This window comes from Dipteris shenzhenensis, chromosome 14 (genome assembly GCF_047967505.1).
Source record: "Dipteris shenzhenensis isolate YYH24624 ecotype China chromosome 14, Dip_SZ_1.0, whole genome shotgun sequence".
Lineage (NCBI taxonomy): Eukaryota > Viridiplantae > Streptophyta > Polypodiopsida > Gleicheniales > Dipteridaceae > Dipteris > Dipteris shenzhenensis.
In genome coordinates, this window is record NC_141609.1 from 12,812,898 (window position 1) to 12,832,364 (window position 19,467).

Below are 19,467 nucleotides of genomic sequence, written 5' to 3' on the forward strand. Positions count from 1 at the left end.
GTCAGTTAGACCTAATTGGGAGACTGACCCAGTCGGCCCAAAACGGCAGACTGGAGGTTGGTCCCAAAATAGGCCACCGACCACACATTAGAACCATGGCACAGAATAGAACCATTTGGCCCAGAGCCATTCGGGATCATCTAGGGCTACAAACGGGCCCCGCAACCCGAGAGGGGTTTCCCCAAGAAATGCTCCGTCTACCCTCAGTGCGGTCAGTCATGGGATGCCTTCCCGCACTTGCATGTAACGTAGTTGGCAATGTGCCAACTCTATCTGAAGCCGTCCAGCCATCAGGCCACACATGGCCCCCATCTAGTGTCCAAACAAGGACCTACTGGATAACCAAACTACTCAAATGCCTTCTCCTCATATGGGGGGCTTACAAGTAGAGTTAGCTAGTTCTGGCGTAGTTACATGAGAGTGGAGCATTGATATCTAACACCCCCCCTCAATGTCCACCTGCAAGTGAACTTACTTTTTCGGCCCAATGTCAAGTTGATGAAGATGCCTCTCCAGCGTCAAGTTGATGAAGATGCCTCTCCAGCAAGTCTCTTCCAAGAGCCTTCGTGAAGATGTCTGCAACATTCTTTGTAGTCGGACAGTACACCAAGTCGACCTCTCCATCCATGATGAGCTCGCGTACAAAGTGATATTGAATCTTAATGTGTTTTGTGCGAGCGTGGAACACAAGGTTCTTTGCAATTGCCATGCAACTCTGATTGTCACATGATAACTGCGTAGGCTTGTTCCGCACTGCACCCATGTCCCCTAAAATCCTCCTCAATCACATTGCCTCACAAGAAGCAAAACATTTTGATTTGTACTCAGCCTCGGTAGAAGAAAGAGCAACTATGGGTTGCTTCTTCCTGACCCATGACACAGCTCCAGATCCTAGTGAGAAATAGTAACCTGTCACTTATCTCTTGCTATCCACGTCTCCTACCCAATCCGAGTCACAGAATCCGTTCAAGGTGTTGCCCTTGGTATAGGTGATGCCATAAGCAAGTGTGCCTTTGATGTATTTCAGCACCCACATCCCTGCCCTCCAATGGTTCTCCCGGGGCTTATTGGAAAACCTGCTTAGTACACTAGTCGCAAAGTTAATGTCCGGCCGTGTGTTGCACAAGTAAATCAAATTGCCCACAAGCATTCTATACTTTGCTTCGTCCACCAGTGGTGATGAATCCTCGTTTGAGAGCTTCACGTCAGCCTCCATAGGAGTGCCAACTGTCTCGCACTCAGCCATGCCAAATGCCTTCAGTATCTCTCGAGCGTACTTCAGGTATGAGATGATCTGTTTTGGCTCTTGCCAAACTTCAATCCCCAAATAGAAATGCATCAGTCCAAGCTCTGTCATTTCAAACTCTCTTCCTAGCAACTGCTTTGTCTGCGAGATCTTTTCTTCATGGTTCCTTGTTATGACAAGGTCGTTCACATAAAGGACCACAATCATACACCTGCCTCCTTCTCTGTAGATATACAAATTTGCATCAGATGGGCTCCTCCTGGACCCATTTTGTAGAAAGTAGGCATCAATCTGCTGGTACCACACTCGTGGGGCCTGTTTCAGCTCGTAAAGTGCCTTCTTTAGTTTACAGACTTTCTCTTCTGAACCGGGGATCACAAAACCTAGTGGTTGTTCCATGTATACCTCCTCCTTGAGATCTCCATTCAGAAAGGAGGATTTTACATCCATCTGAAACATGAGCCAACTTTCCTATGCTACTAAAGCCAAAACACTGTGAATTGTGGTTAGTCATGAGGTGTGGGAGCAAAAGCATCCTGATAATCAAAACCATGTACCTGTGCAAATCCTTTTGCCATGAGCCAATCCTTCTACTTATCCAATGTGCCATCGGACTTGTACTTGGTCTTGTACACCCACTTGGTAAAAATTACCTTGCATTTTGCTAGACCCTAAATAAATGTAATGTGCATTACTCCCAAGGAAACCATGTTTTTGGAGAGTATTGATACGTCTCTAAAAGAAAAAACTTTGGCATATATTGTAAAAATATACGAAAGAGCAATCCACAAAGTTGGTGGCAGTTAGAATGTTACTGCATTAGTAACAGATAATGCATCAAATTACAAGACCGCAGGTAAGATGGTCATGGCAAAGTATCCCACTTTGACATGGGTGCCATGTGGCGCTCATACTCTCAACTTGTTGTTGATGGATATTGGACAATTACCATTTGTGCAACCAGTACTGCAAGATGCTAATGCCGTAGTGAGTTTTATAAAGAGTCATCAATACTTGCATGTAGTATTCAGAGAGCACTCTGTGAAGCAACTCAGGCAATTTTGTCAAACTAGATTTGCCACTTCTTTTCTAGTTCTTGCTAGATTGTTGGAAGTGCATCAAGCTTTAGTCGAGACTATTGCTGATAGACGATGGGCGAATTGGCTAGAAAAAAAGATGCAGTACGCAATACCAGGCTCTAAATGTGTACATCTTGTACAATCATCTCTATTCTAGAAAACCGTTGAAAGAATAAAAGGTGTAGAACAATTTGTAATAGGATTGGAGATGGTTGATGTTGATGCCTTTATTATGGGTAAAGTGTGTTGGAAGATGTCAGAAGCAATACGACAAGTTAAAGAATTTGTGCGCTTTGCTCCTTGGGAGAAGCAACAAGTGGTATATTTGGCCGATAAGAGATGGAAGCAAATGCACACCCCTTTGCATGGAGCTACGTTTGCAGTACATCCACAATATCAAATGCATTCTCAATCATAGAATCCTGAAGTCATAAGTAACTTTCAAGAGGTTTGTAAAAATTTACTTCCTAGAGATCAAGGAAAACTGGCCTACCAGCAACGAGTGAGATATTATACGAATCGCGAAGGCTCTTTTGGAGATCCTTGGAATCTTGATGCTATTAAGATGACTATTGCACCTACTTGGTGGAAGGAATATGGTGGAGAGACATTGGAGTTACAGCATGTTGCAACTCGTGTGCTCTCTATTGTTGCATCATCGGGTGCATGTGAGCGAAATTGGACTGCATATGATTTTATTCATTCTAAGAGACGCAATCGCTTAAAACCATCAAGAGTTGCAGATTTGGTATTTTGCTTTGGAAATCTATGATTGTTGAAATCTCCAAAGGACTGTCTGTAGTGTGCAAGCTCAGACTACAACGTCTATATGTGTGCTTCTAGGTCCTCGATCTCTTTGGCTTGTGATGCAATGTGATCTTGTAACTCCTCAATAGTAACACCTTGTTGACGGAGAGGTATGGTAGATGTGGCCAAGTCAACAAGATCATTGTGTGCCTGGGGAGTTAGCACACGAGGTCTCTGGGACACGGGCTCTCTGTTCTCTATCCTTGCTCGCTTGTGCTCTATAGGACGTCCCTTTCCTATTCTTGACAAGTGATGCTTGTCATTCCAATCCACACGTCGATGCAAGACGTCGTAGACATACACGTGTTGGATGAAATACATGGGTATTTGCTGGTTATTGGGAATGCTTCCTTCCACCTCTATGAATTGTTGGAGAAGGATGTGGGCTAGGTTTTTATGCCACAAGTCTGACAACTTGGGCTATGCATATTTATTCCTAGCACTTCCTAAACGAAGAAACAAGGTGTTTCTTATGAACTTTGATGGGCATAGTTTCTATACTTGTCGAAGAGAGATCGGGTCGCCTGGCATGGTATCGTCATCCACTCGACCCCAGTAGCAAAAATACCTAGTCCCTCTTTGCCCAGCATCTCTCTTTGCACTTGTAAGATAGCGTGAGCCTCGGCATGATTTAGCTGGTTTGCTAAATTAGCCTCTTGAGGCACAAAAGCACCTTGTGGGCCCTCTTGGACTAGAGGTTGCTCTGGTTGGGGAGGATCTTGTGGGAGAATGTTCTCTAAGTTCTCTCCCTCCATGCTCATACTTAGCCTAAAAAATGACAAGATAAAATTAATTTGTAACCACAAATAATATTAAATATCTAAATAATATTAAACAATTAAATCATATTAAACCTATACAAATAATATTTAAATATTTATTGTCTCATCATTCTAAAATTGGACCATCATTTTTATCACAACATTCAGTTATACAAATAAAATTTAAACATTAATTATTGCATCATTTATCATATTTGACAATTGGATCATCATTTTTATCGCATCATTTACTTATACAAACAATATTTAAACATTACTTATGGCATCATTTATCATGTCACTGTAAATATACAAACTGTTCAAACAATGGAGTGGATCCAAACTTGGATGATATATAAAACTAAAAATGTTACAAGTTCCATGATCGGTCACTCATGTTACATCTTGGCATCCAAGAAAGACTCAGTCATTGGCTGGTCTAAGTCCTTGGTTTGGACTGAGCTGTATACCACATCTTGGAGAAATGTCAAAAATCCCACAAAAATCTACAGTACTTGGACGTTTATTGGGTTCGGTTGACTTTCCCTGAACCGCAAATCATCTAAACGCCCAATTAGAGCTTTTGCGGGCCCCGTACTTGGCGATGGTGCACAAATGTCCAAGATTTTTAGGATGTGATGAGACATGGCGTACACATCCTGTGCAACATCAAAAGGTGGGGGGTTGTTGCAAAGGCACTCTAGAGCAACATGACGAAACCTAGCAATGGAGATTCGCATAGTGTTGGGGTTGTCACTGAGTAATGTGGGATAGTGCTTTCTAGTGCTGCATGGGGTCATCATTCCCCAATCACAGATGACTCCGAGAACTGTAGCATAATGTTTTGCGCATGCAAATCATTATGCAAGACATTGTGTTGGTGCATGTACTAATGAATAGTGCAAACTAGTGCACTTAAAATATCAAATATATGCTGACGGCGGACCCTTAAAATATCAAATACATGCTGACGGCGGACCCGTGGAGCTCTAGCAAGCATTTTTACATCATCTCTGTGAAACACCGGAGATGGTCACTTTCCATCATGTCTGAGGTAGGTTAGCCATGTTTCCAAATGATTTCCATTCCAAAATGGAAATAGTATCATTGGGTTATCGTCATGGACTAGACCTATCGCCCGAATGATGCCCAGATGTACGACATTGCCCAAGCATGTGGCTTCTTCCAATGCGCTGGCCTTCAATGCATCAACGGACACAGAAACCCTCAGCACCTTACATGCACAAATCTTGTCCCTTTCAAAGGGAGCGACAAGAATATTGCACATGTTGACTGTTCCTTTCGTGCCTGTGCCCACAACTGCACTAGCGTGAATCAGATGTCTCGCCGTTGAAGTAGTATGGGCCGCATGGGTCTTGGCACTTCTACATGATCATGCAAGCCACGTGATGTGCATGGTGCTTGTGCAGGCGAGAATGAAGGAGATGGGAATGTATCTGCTTGTGCAGACAGATTGTGCATTTGTGATGCAAGCAAAAATACAAGAGATGCAAACTGGTCTACGCATGCGGTAGGAGGCACAAATGGACGCACAAAAGATGCGAAATGTGATCGTGCATGTGGTGGGAGATGTGAAAAAGGAGGAGGAACTTCTAGGTATGAAAGATCTTGGAAAAAAGGGATACGGGGTTGGACATGCTGTGGTGGACGCACCGGTGCATATGCATGGCATGGCTGCAATGGTGCTTGCGGCTGCATTGGGTGGAATGCAACATATGACTGGGGATGTGGGTGCATTGGTGCTTGTGGTTGTGGTGGATGTAATGCAGCATCTGACTGCGGGCGTGGGTGCATTGATGCTTGTGGTTGCAGCTGTGCTTAGGGACGTGGGTGCATTCATGGAAGGGAGGTCGAGGCAGCTCCTTTGCCTTTATAACCTCGCCACGCATTCTTGATGTAAGTGACCCTAGCATCTACAGCAGGACCCTCCCACTTTGTGTCACATGAGTTTATGTCTCGATCTATTTGACTAAGGCATCGTCAGCCCTCCATCGCTAAGTGGTACAAATATTGGTCTATAGACTCTACTGTGAAAACATCTGGAAATTGATCACGCAAGGTCCTCCCTCCATGCTCTGCCATTGTCCTCACCAAATTTTGTACACCAGTTTCACCATTTTGGAAAGCTGTCTCAATGATGTCCTGATCGACATTCATTAAGAAGTTTACATATTCGTTTTTCAGCACCTTCCTCTGAGACTTTGTGAGATCAGGTTGTTGACACTTCCTCTTCTCACCTGCATGAGCCATCTCATATGCAGTAAGCTGGAACACAGAATTCAAAAAAGAATTCGGTGCCAGGTGCAATAAGAAAATCAATGCAAGCAGTCTAAGAAATGTAAGCAGTCTAAGAAATTACTTAGGTATAACCTCTCAACTCAAGCTCAAGCCTCAAATCATGTAACATACTATAGAAAATCAAAACTCAGAAAATGACCTAGGTATAACCTAATCATGGACTTCACCATCTAACACTAGGATTCAACTGCAACACACAACTATCAAGGGACAGTTGAGTGCTAGACTAAGTGTCTAAAAGCACATCGCATGATTTCTAACTTATGCTGCAACACACAACTATCTAGGGACAATTAAGTGCTAAACTAAGTGTCTAAGACAACATCACATGATATCTAACTTAGACTGCAACACACAACTATCAAGGGATAGTTGAGTGCCAGACTAAGTACTTGAAAACATCTCTAAACTTAGACTGTAACACACAACTCTCAAGGGAGAGATGAGTGCCAAAATAAGCATCTATGATAACATCACTAAGCTTGGATTGTAACACACAACTCTCTTAAGAGAGATGAGTGCCAGTCTCAGGTAAAAGATAATTATTTATATTATAATTAAAACTATAACACACGACAAAAACAGACTGCAATGCACAACTCTCGCAAGAGAGATGAGTGTCAGCATGTCTACACACTTAAATACAATGCAAAATAAATATTAAACAATTTAAAAAGACTGCAACACACAACTCTCCTAAGAGAGATGAGTGCCAGTCTTAAACAAAACAAGAGAGAGAGAGAAACATTGATTACCAATGAAAGACTATAATAAAAGTAAGGTGCAATAAGGTACCTATGACGAGAGCTAGTAGGTATGGAAGTAAGCAAGAGGTAGCAGGTAGGCAACCAAGAGGTGGCAGGCAGGCAAGCAGGTGGCAGACAAGCAAGCAAGTGGCTCAAGAATACAATTGGATGTATTCGTATGAATACCAAAAATAACAATTGTTTCATATTTATACTACATTTATTCGTACAAATAACCTCGTTTATTCATACGAATAACCTATTCGTACGAATAAATTAGGAAAAATCGTTGGATTCATTTTAATTCGAGAAAATCACAATTTTTTGCATTTTTTCAAATCGAAAAAAAAATCGAGCGAATTAATGCAACTTAGACTGCACTAGCGTGTGTGAAATACCAACTTTTTTGTACAAAGCATGAAATACCAACTTTTCTGTATGGAGCATGTGTGCAGATAGATGCTTACTCGAGAAAGAGCGAGATGTGGGAAAATGCAATTTGCCATCCCATGCCTAGGTCCCTAGGCAGATTACCACATCTATAACCATCCAATTATGTTAGGAGGGGGCAAGACAATTGAATGGTTGCTCCGTCTCGAGGTCTAGCCTACTTACTGAATGTTGGCGGAATAAGAATGAGAAATGATTTCTCTATGAAACACATATTCAGAAAATAAATTTGCTCAAGATTGGAGAAATGTTTTTATACATGGCAATTGACAATTTTGCACATTATTGATCTATTGGTATGTGCATATATATAGAGGACGTGAGTATGGCTCCAAAGAAATGAGCTAAAACCTTACAAAAGCCCAAGACTATGTTACACTCGTAACCACCACAAAGCGGAGATTTAACATCTACCACGAAGAGTACACAGGTTTAGGAACTCGTATGTGCAAACATTTCCTGGGTGACCCACAAAGACAAATTGGAAAGTGCAAGGGCCTGGGAGTGGAAAGGGTGATTGTCATCTTAGGTGGTTAGATAGCCGCTAGTGCAGACACGATTGTGGATGAAATAATCGCACGCCACCAGTCTCAACCTATAATTGAAGAAAGAACCATGGGTCTAGAAACCTCGAACGAGCAATCGGCAACTATGGAAATGTTCGCAAAGTGCAATTGCACATAGTAGTGGTGTTGGATCCCTTGCACAGTCGGCAAGTTGCTCGAATGTGCATATGAAAAGAGGATAATGCAATAATGTGCCTCGTTTGAATGCCCATTTACGTGTGCAGAAACAATCCTTAGAAGCTTCCTTCAAAGCACAACATATCGAGAAGGCGCAACAAAATGTGTTTGAAGCTATTTGTTGCACGGGATATCCATTGAGCATGGTGCAAAGCCCACATTGGAAAAAAGCCATGGCCTTTGTCACTAAAGTTGGCCCGGGTTTCACCATGCCTAGTTACGATCTCGTTACGATGCTATCCGTAATAGCATGTTGGATGCCTACTACAGTAGGATGAAAGATGAGATCCAGCAAGTGGTTTATGATGGCATTGAGAAAACTTCTTGCACCATCGTATCAGAAGGATGGAAGAATGTTAGCAAGTGACCCTTGAATAACATCATGGTTGTGACGTTTAAAGAGGAGGCTTTTCGATAGTTAATTGATACAAGCGATGAGGCTAAGACGGGAGAATTCATTATAGAGCAGTTAAGTAAATGTATTGAAGATATCGGTCTTGACAATATTATTCAACTGATTACTGATAATGCCCAGAATTGTCAAAAGGCTGGGAAAATTATAAATCATAGATATCGATGTATTTGGGCATTGCCATGCTCGTGCCACTGTCTGGACTTAGTCTTGAAGGATTGGTACAAAACACCTGAGACAAACGCTTCAAAGTTGCTGTGGATGAGGCTCAAAAGGTCGTGTTGTATTCTCTTAACCATGAGCAATTACTAGGCATATTTAGGAATCATCAGCTTGTGAGTCACCCACAAGAGCTTCTAAAGCTACGTGGAACATGTTTTGGCACATACTACATAATGATGGAGCGGTTGTTAAAGTAGCAGGATCTTGTAACCATCAAGACATTATTCAACGCGGAAGCAATAGAGTGGATAGACAAGGCATGCTCAACCAACTCTCATAATGAATTTGGAGACCTAAAGGCGTTGGTTAATAACCCGACATTTTGGAAGAGGTTATCCGATGTAGTGGAAGCTATGAAGTCAATTTGATTGGCAATCCGAAGGTTGGACGTAAAAGGGCCAAGCATGGGAAGTGCTTAATATATGGCATGGTGGACTGCTGAGAGGGATGTTTTGAAGGAAGATGCGAGGCTTATCAGACCTTTGCATATAACATCTTTGTAAAGTAAAGTGGCACGGCCCTACTATGAGGCTTATCAGACCATGATTGATTAAAATGTACAAATAAAAACAGCAAACTCTGACAAATTGTTACATTTTTAAACCCACATTAACATTTTTCAAAGACAGTAAACTTTGGCAATCATAATCCATGCCACTATGATCATATGGGTCAATCTCAAAAAAGATGTAGCTTCTATTAAACATGTTTTCATTTCCTCAATGGATCGCATTGCCACATCCTCGTTTACATTGAAACTATGTAGTTTTGTTAAAATTGCTCCCATGGAAGGTCGCTCCTTTGGATCAATCTTGCAAAGCGTGTTTCCACAATCAACCAAGAGCTTGATTACAACGTCACCCTTCACAGAGTTGTCACTAAGAGTGTCTACAACATCTATGAGAAAGTTGGCAATTTGCCAAAATGGCCATCCAATGGCAAAGAAATCTCACTCTAGTGCCCATGCACCCTTGGGATTTTCTCGGGTAGTTGTACTGGCATATAATTTCGTTGGTAACCATGGAAATGCCTTGGGATGAGCAAAAGCTAGGTCTTGTAGATATCAACTTTTGGTCCAATGGAGGCTTCTTACCCAATCAATAATCCCAACTCAGAGAGACATGTCATCCGTTGTGAAGTCCAACATGTAGTTGGTTGCTTGCAGATGGGTGTGCGCATATCTTTGTACGTGAACTTCTTTCAAACCACTGGCAATAGCAGCAGCAATCGACAATCCATGATGACAAAATAACCTTGCTTGAAACCTGGTGAGTGGAGATTTCCAGTCAAAGTGAGGTTCTTCTCTGGGGTGTGTGGTCTTAACCCATGGTGCATATGTCCCACATCATTGTGGGAGAACATAGCATATCGTGCACACTTCCACCATCAAAAAAGGGAGTGATGACCCATTGCTCTTGGGTGTGTGAGTACCCCAATACTCGACAAATTCCATCGGGCTATGTAGTTGTGTTTGATAAAGTGCTTCATTTTACTTTTTAAGAGCATAAAAAACTCCCAACGTCTTCGTTCGCTGGATCATTATTTAGTGCCAGATGAGCATGGGCATCGTCTATATTACTCCTCTTTCCAACATACCACGCTGTTGGCCTAAGACCTGGTATACCCACAATCTATATTCTGAATACCTTTCCTTCTCCTCCCTTACCCACCGGTTCATGCAAGGTCAATGCTTGCAATGGAAAGTGTATTATGTGGGAGCACATGTCGACAAATATAGTACATAGCTCTATATGTGCTCTCCCTTCATCTTGGCCTGGGTCGACATTTGCTTATGGACCACTAGCCATCTTGGTCATATGGACCAGGGCACTGGCTGTTGCCTTTCCAACAGATCCTTTCTCCTACTTGTGTTTTCTAAATTTAGATATCTGCGACGCCTTCCATTCAGTCATCTAGAGTGCAAGCTTCACCTATCCATTGACGAGCAAGGCTACATTGCTCACCTTCTCATATAATTCCCATTGTCCTACTAGATCTCCAAACACTCGAGGGATAAATTGATCAAGTACTACTTTAACCTCCAACCGTGTCATTCGATCGTGACCAAGCCAACTCGTGTAAATAAGGTCAAGTATTTGGGATATCATTTGATCGCGTACAAATTTTGATCTTTCAAGTGCTCCATTGTTGTCTTATGGGCAAGCATCTGAATCTCAATCTTCAACTACTCTTGCATTGCCATTAGAGATGGGTGTGTAGACAGTGTAGTGCATGTAACAATTGTTTTGTAAGTGCTCAAACTTCAAAATAAAGAACAACCAAATACACATGCAAAATTGCAATGCTGGTGTAAACTGAATTTCACTCAAAAGTAATGTGCAACATGCAACATCATTAACATTTTTGAATAACTTCCGATCCTAAGAAATAAACTACTAACTTTTCAAGGTAATGGTATATTACATCAAGTAATTCATGATCTTGCAACATAATCCACTACTATAGCAATCACTATGTGATCTTCTACTATTATAGAGCAAATTCCGTAAAGTCACTATCGAGTGTCAATCTATCATCTAGTGGAGGTAAGAACAAAAAACATAAAACAACATCACATAACCAAAATGATCTAGATCAGCTTTGCCAATCACACATCTAGTTGGGAAGGGTTTTATCAGGAGGAACCGGCTGACAAAGGCGGTCCATCATCCGAATAAAATGCAGCTCTACTAACACCTATGTACATAAATAGATATGATATTATATAAGAAGATTGAAGTGGGGAGAATCAACTGGCAGATGCGAGCCATCACCTAGCTTCGATCTTTACTATTACACACATTAGGCGAGGCAAGGCGAATCTGATCAGCCGAAGCAAATCATCTCATGGCCTGATTGAGACATAAACAAACATATCTCCTCTTTTACTCTCCCTCTCTCTATTTTCCTCCCTTCCTCTCTTTTACTCTCCCTCCCTCTCTCTCTCTCTCTCTCTCTCTCTCTCTCTCTCTCTCTCTTTCAATCCCTCTCTTTCCCTCTCTCAAACAGCCTACTGACAGTCAGCCAAGCAAGGTGAGTCGGACCGGCCGAGGCGGGTCATCACTTGGCCCGTCTGACTGACTCTAAAAGTCTAGAATCTCACCAAAAGGCAGAAGCGACAACTACGGCGAGAAATTGACAAGTTTGGCAAGGCGGTAGTGGCAGGAACATGGTCATTTTATAGGATTTCTCACAAACACTGAGCGGTACCACCGTCCTACACCATGCAGTATGTCAATGTACAAAATTTCTTATCCTTCCCAATCGGATGATCCAAGGTGTCACACATGCCGATTGGACACATACCGTGGAGTACAGGCAGCTCACCGATGGTGTCTGGTGGTGCCCTAAAAAAAACCGTGCGATAGAGATGAGGGACCGTGCAGGGAAAATGATACCGCTTGGTATAGCTAGCTACCGCACAGTATGCATGTTATGGTACCCTGTGGTAAGAGAGGACACCATGCAGTAGTCTTTTGGACGATAGCCAGTGTAAAGAACCACATTTTTTTGCGTTTAGGACATTAGGCCACAATAATTAATCAAAAAGAAATTATTTTTATTTTAAAAAACATAGTTTTTAAATCCTTGCTTTTTCGACGTTAATAGTGACCTAAATAGAGATTTTTGTGCCCGTTTTAAAAAATTTAGTGTAAAAAAGGTCCATCGAAAAATGGCATGTGCCTTGTAGTGTGCCTTGCTTGAAGATATAAGGTGAACCAATAAGTAAATACATCTTGTAAGTCATCAATAAGTTAATTATCAAAGAAGGAACAAACTGCTGGTCTAGGAAGACCTTGCATACACTCATAAATATAGATGAGTATGAAAAAGAAAGCAGATGTACTCATCCTGTAGGTATGCAATGTGAATTTAGTCCATTGAATTGTATTCTAGTGCCTGTGCAAACCTGCATATACTCAGAGACACAACTGAATGTGATGAAAGAGAACATATGAGCTCATCCTAGAAACAAATGAGTGCCTTGAAAACAACAACGAAACATGTGAGAAGCGCCTTCGCATATGTCAAGTAACACATCCAAGAAGTAATGATATCAAAGCTAAATAGAAAATAAACATTGAAAGAAAACATGTTAGCATATTAACAACACAAAACATTTGGCAAATCCTTTTCTTCCATAGGATGGACCAGCTTGTGAAAGTGAAGCTAGTGTTGAATACATGCCGAGCAAGTCAAGCAAGATGTAAGCTTATAAGACAGAAAGAAACATTAGATCCACATTTTCTTTTGCATATCAAGAACACCTACATCTTTACGGTACTCCAGATCAAATACAATGGATGGTCTATAGGCATGCTTGATTGACAAAAGACGAAAGAGAACCTTCTTTCAAAATCATAAGATAATCGAAAGTAACTCTCACCTTCAGAATAACACAAAACATTTAGGAAATCAAAAGTAAATTATAAGATAATCGAACAAAATCTAACCTTCAAAACTACAAAATATTTTGGAAGCTCTATTGATTCAATTAGCTCACGTTGAAAGTAAAGCTTCATATAGAATATTTGGTATGTCTCTTTAACCAAGATTCATGGAAACTTGAATTTGTAACTAAACTTGTTAGCAGAACATAATAATACATGTATTATCATTGCGAATAAAACATCAAGCATATTAATGTAGTGGAATAGAAATAACATAACCTTTCAAGTGGAATATCAAGGACAAAGCATTGTACTGAACTACGATCATATCTTGGTTCTCAATCTTGTACAGCATTAAAGGAAGTTGGTTTATCTCTATACCAACAAGCAAAGAAAAGCTCTAACACATAGATGTATATCATAGTGGTTGATGATCTTGGAATTAACCATCGTCGTCTCGCTGAAAAAGCAATAAAGTTTTGTGAGGTATCCAAGTATAGATATGGACAAAGATCTTTGGTTGAAGGACATTCTATGAATGCTAAGTAGCAAAGCACTTACACAAAGACTCAACAAGTGATGCACTAAATAAGAAGTTGGTCAGTAAAAAGGATGCGCTAAATAAAAACTAACTTAATAGATGTGAAGCATCATTGGCTTTTACTTTTGCAAAAGCAGCATGAAACCACAAGTGCTCAGTGCTAAACTATTGTTTTCACTGATGACCTAATAGAAAGAAAATTTTCTTTCATATGGTAGATAACCTTTTGTGCAAGTGATTTTCCCAATCAACTTTTTGGTCTGTTGAACGTATATAATTATCACTGCAAAAGCATGTAGATTGAACTACAATACTCTTAACCAAAAGATTGAATTCTACTTAACATCGATTAGATAAGATCTTTATCCCTAAAGATTGACTACACTTGCAACAACGATCCTGTGCCCTTGGTTTTTATGGATATGTTCAACGGGCATTGGGTCTCCTCTTCATCTAAATTTTTGTGGAGTCATGTAGCTAAAGAAGTTTGCTTTATGCGATTAAGCCTCTTATTGCTCCATGTGAGAATTATGTGAAAGAATGATATGCCAGTGTGTTAAATCCAAGGGAATGCAAGTATTGAGTGCAAGATGGTGTGATCAATTGGTGGAGACCAAAAGCGGGAGGGCAACACTGTATCAGGAAGCTTCTTATCATTAAGTCTAATTTTGCATTGCTTTTTCTTTTGCTTCAAATATTGTTGATTCTATAAAAGTATGAACCTTTTGTATCCTCATGTCCTAGATTAAGTTCTCTGTTGAGAGTTCACACTCAACATCATGTGATCATGTGTGCATAGCACTAACCCAATAGAGTGCTATAAAGGAAAGGGTTAGATCCCCTAACCCTAGCCCTAAATGGGTTTGTATATATTCTATTTTTTTAACTAAATCTAGTGTACAATTAGTCATTTGTGGTGTGCTCTCTAGCTGTGCCCTCTCTCCTCATCTCCACTCTTCTCCTCTCCCCTCTTCATATTTTTTCATGGTATCAAAGCTCCCTTGCCTTCCGCTAAGGCATTGCGATTCTTGAGAGTGCCAGAGAGATTGAGAGATCGAGTGTTCTCTTCTCTTGAGAGAACTTCTTCTTTGATAGAGAATTTCCGTCCACTGAGAGAATTTTCATCGAATTCTACTCATTTCATCATTGATAGTTTCTTGTGAGGGAGAGAGGGACTTATATTCATTACAATTCATTTCCGCTGAGATTTCCGTGAATCTCATGCATTTCTGTTCAGTTTCGATTTGAGAGCTTCTTGTGTGAGAGAGAGAGCTGCTCCTATACTATTCTCTTGAGAGATTTCTGTTGTGTGTGAGAGAGGGACTGGAGACTAGCAGTTGTGCAGTAACGACCTCTGGGATTGTGATCGACGGGCAACTACTCCATCGGTTCTTTGAAGGAGCTCTCCCATCGTTATGTCTGATGCACTGCCTGGAAACAAGAGATACGACTGCGAGAGAGAGACACAGAGAGTCTCTTTGCATATCCAAACGATCTCCTGGTCCTCCCACACGATGCGGCTCCAGCAAAACGTCCAACGCTCCAGCTCTATGAGACTTTGGACGTCGAGAGCGGCTGCCTCCTCTTGCCAGGCCTTCAGACGGGCACCACGGCCTTCTACCCTCAACCTAGCCCTTCCACGGGCTCCAAAAGCTCCAGCATGCTTCGTTGAGCATCGGTTCTCTATGCGCCTCTGCCGCACGACTCGTCTAATCAGAAGCTATCGACAGGCACTTGGCTTTCGAGACGCCTGTGAGTCAAGGTCAAGGCTGGAAAGCTTCAACGGCTATCTATGACCTCCTAGCCAAAGCTTCTAAGCTCCCGGCTCACAACAGTAGTTCCTACGACCAGCCATCCACGTCTCAAGAGCTTCTGTAGCGCCAACGAGCTCCACGCGTAAGTTCTTCAATGCAACAGTAGCTTCTGCCATTAGTCGCCCGTGCAGCACCAGGCTCTATATCTGTCTCCAAGGATCCGCCTCTCCATTGACCAGCCTTCTCCAACGGTGCCAAGTAGCAGCCAAAATGGGCCAGAACAGGCACCGGCCTCCTAGTTTGAGCACTGGGCTACTCCAACTCCATCCTTCCCTTATGCCTTACTTTCAAATAGCTGACTCCTAAACAGCGGCGCAACGGACTCCTGCTGACAAATCTATAGACGCTAGCCTCTCCATAGCCAGGCTACCAGCCAACGCCAACAGTCCTCAACGAGCCGCCTATCAAAGCTCACGCCAATGAATTCGAGCCCCCAGCAGCTGCTGCAAAGAAAAGGCGCCCGGCTCCCCAAAACGCCCATGCAGAGCAAAGCACAATGATGCCTTCATCGACCAGTTGACGGAATCTTTGTAGATTCTTGACAGTTGACGGAATCTTTGTAGATTCTTGAGAATCTTGAAGATTATGGCTGCCAATCCATTGACAAGTGGCACGATAAGTCTACCCCTAGACTTGGTCCACAATTTACCACGTGGCAGACCTTATCTGCCACATCATCCCAAGTGACACGTGAGTAGCCCGGTGCATCACCATCCAGTTGGTCAACTGCCACATCATCCTTGTTTGCCACAGTGGCAGCCATGTTAGCGTTGCCAAAGCAGTCCACGTCAGCATCCACATCACCTGTGCCATGTCATCTGCCACACCATAAGTGACACATGTCAGCATAGCCACATCATCATTGCCACATTATCATCACCACATCAGCATTACCACATCATCATTGCCATGTCAGCTGCCATGTTAGCATAGCCACATCATTTGTTGACATCATCATCTGTGCCACGTGGCACACAGGCACACACAATGCTTCACAGGCACTTCATGTGACCACTCCTACCACCTCATCATTGCTCCATAGGCATACTTCTTGCTAGGCACAATGCCACATCATCACTACATGTGACCCACAGTGACACATCATCATTGAGCACCATTTGCACTCCTTCTGCCCCTCCACCTAGATCAAGTCGTATCTCTTGATCCAGGAAGAATTTGAGGGTGCTCCAAAAAGAAAAGTCGCTTCAATTTTTTTGTGCTCTACACGCTCATCACATCACGCACACATTTTGGCACAAGTATCACTGCCATTTGAGCCTCGTTGGCAAATCCACTTCCTACACGTACATCAGCCTCTACATCGACACATCTGACCTAGCACTTAAAAAAAACAAAAGAAAATGAATTATTTGCTATTCTTTCATTGATCAACGGTTGGTATAGATCTAGAACAGAGTAGACTAGATCACCATACAGGGGACGCTTTGAATCTCCCCAAGTTGCCAATCTCAGCCATGCCCGAAATTCTCGACTAGTACCTACTCGGAGTTAGTTCATACACTCACATATAGTTTCACATCATCACATTACCTGAAACCTGATGTTCATCAGTTCAGTGAGTAGACTTCAGAGTTGTTCAAAGGCTTCGCCGAATGTTCAGTGCGTAGATAGCATATGATTTGATTTCACACACACATGCCACCATTGTAAAGCCTATTCGGCTATTTCACAACATTATGCACATCATTTCAGCCTTGTAAAGCCTCTTGGCTATTCTTGGCATCATCTGCCACAAGCCTTGTAACACAAATCAGGTTTTATACATTGCAGTTCTATCTTCACCGCCGACAGTTCAGATTTCACTTAGCACAGTGAGTATTTTGCAATTGATTCAGACAGAGATTTTCATGACACTTTGAGTACATTTCTTGCACTATGTCTACGACTAGCAACCTCAATCTGGAGGCATCTACTAAGTTAGAAAACTCCAATTACGGCACATGGAGATACCAAATGGAGACCATTCTTGTACTTCAGGACAAATGGGAGTATGTTGATGGATCTACGCCTAGACCATTGGACGATCTAGCCACCAGTAGCTCTACTCCACTTGTTGTCACAGCACCAGCAAAGGGATCTATAGCGGGATCTACAACTACACTTCAAATAGTTTTCGCACCTGTAGCAGATCCTGCCATTGCCCGAGCACAGGCAGAATGGGATAAGAAAGACAAGTACGCCTATCATTTGATCAAGCAAAATGTGCAAGATGTCATGCTAGGACAGCTCAACAAAGTCAAAACATCGAAAGAAGCATGGGCTATGTTCGCAGTTCTCTACGAGTCCAAGAACACATCCACTGAGAAACCAAATCAACCAGAGTTTCCGCAACAGCAGCGAAACCGGTCACGCTTATGTACTCCAGATAAAAGACTTCAACAATCAACTTGCAGCAGTAGGAGAGACTATGAATCCAGCAGAAATGGTTCAAGTAATCCTGAATGGACTAGGAGAGGGATATGAGAATCTAGTCCATTGTATTGCCATTCAATGGCAAATTCCGACACAGGAAGAACTTCAGTCAGTCCTACTTGGTGAAGAACTCAAGATGCAAGCCATTCAAGCACAAAAAGGTCATTCTAATGATCAGGCATTCATAGCTTCAGAGAGAAGCAGAGGCAGAGGCTTAGGTAGATCATACCAAAAAAGTGGTCATCATCAGCAACAAAATCAACAAAGTCAGAATTAACATCAGCATCGTCCTCAACAACATCAGAATCAGTAAAGAGGAAATCATTCCAAGGACGAGGGAATGCATCCACCAACGTGTCAAACATTCAGTGCAACTACTGTCATAAGTTTGGACACTATGAAAGAGATTGCTGCAAAAAGCAGTACGACCAAGGCAGTCAATCCAGTAGTAATCGAGGGAATTTCTGAGGCAGAGAAAATTATCATGGTGGACATTCTAGTCTTAGCCATTTTGCAAATGAACATGGGAATATGTTTCTTACAAATGAGGAAATGCAGCAGACTGATACAATGTACCCAGACATGTACCCAGACATTGATTACAATCCCAAAGAGGATTTTAGCTATCAAGTCGACCAAGCAAAATAGGATCCTTGGTACATTGACAACAGTGCATCATCTCACATGACAAATCATCAGGAATTATGGTTCACAGAGATGAAACCATTAGAAGGTCAGAAAAATGTTATCTACACAATAGACAATACAACGAATCCAGTTCAAGGGACAGGTGTTATCCCTATGAACAATTTCACTAGTATGAAAGGATTGGTGAAAGATGTGCTCTATGTTTCGAAACTCAACAAGAACCTCTTGTCAGTAGGTCAAATGACGGAACACAATTATCGAGTCATCTTCAACGGAGATGAATGCACTATCAGAGATAAATTTAGAAGATGTCAGCTAGTAGTAGCAAAAGGCATCAAGGAAGGATGCTTATACAGACTAGCTACAGTACCAAAGAAGCATGCCATGTCAACTGCAACAGATGTCGCTATCCGCAAAATGGCACAAGAGATATGGTCATTTCAATTTCAAGTACTTGTTAGATCTCAAGAATTAGAATATGGCAATTGGGATTCCAAAGCTACTGTTTCTTAGACAAGTTTGTGAAGCATGTTGCTTCGGCAAACAAAAGTGAACCAACTTTGTCAGAAGTACCTCTCGTGCACGAGGTATTCTTGATTTGATTCATACAGATGTATGGGGTTATGCACAGACCCGCAACATCAATGGTTCACTTTACTACTTGACTTTCATCGATGACTACAGCAGATATTGTTGGGTCTACTTTCTCAAAGAGAAATCTGAAGTGTTTTCCAGATTTCAAGAATTCAAAGCCATGGTAGAAAACCAGACAGGCAGAAAGATCAAAGTCATGAGATCAGATTGAGGAGGTGAATACATGTCTTCAGCATTCATGAACTTTTGCAGAAATCACGG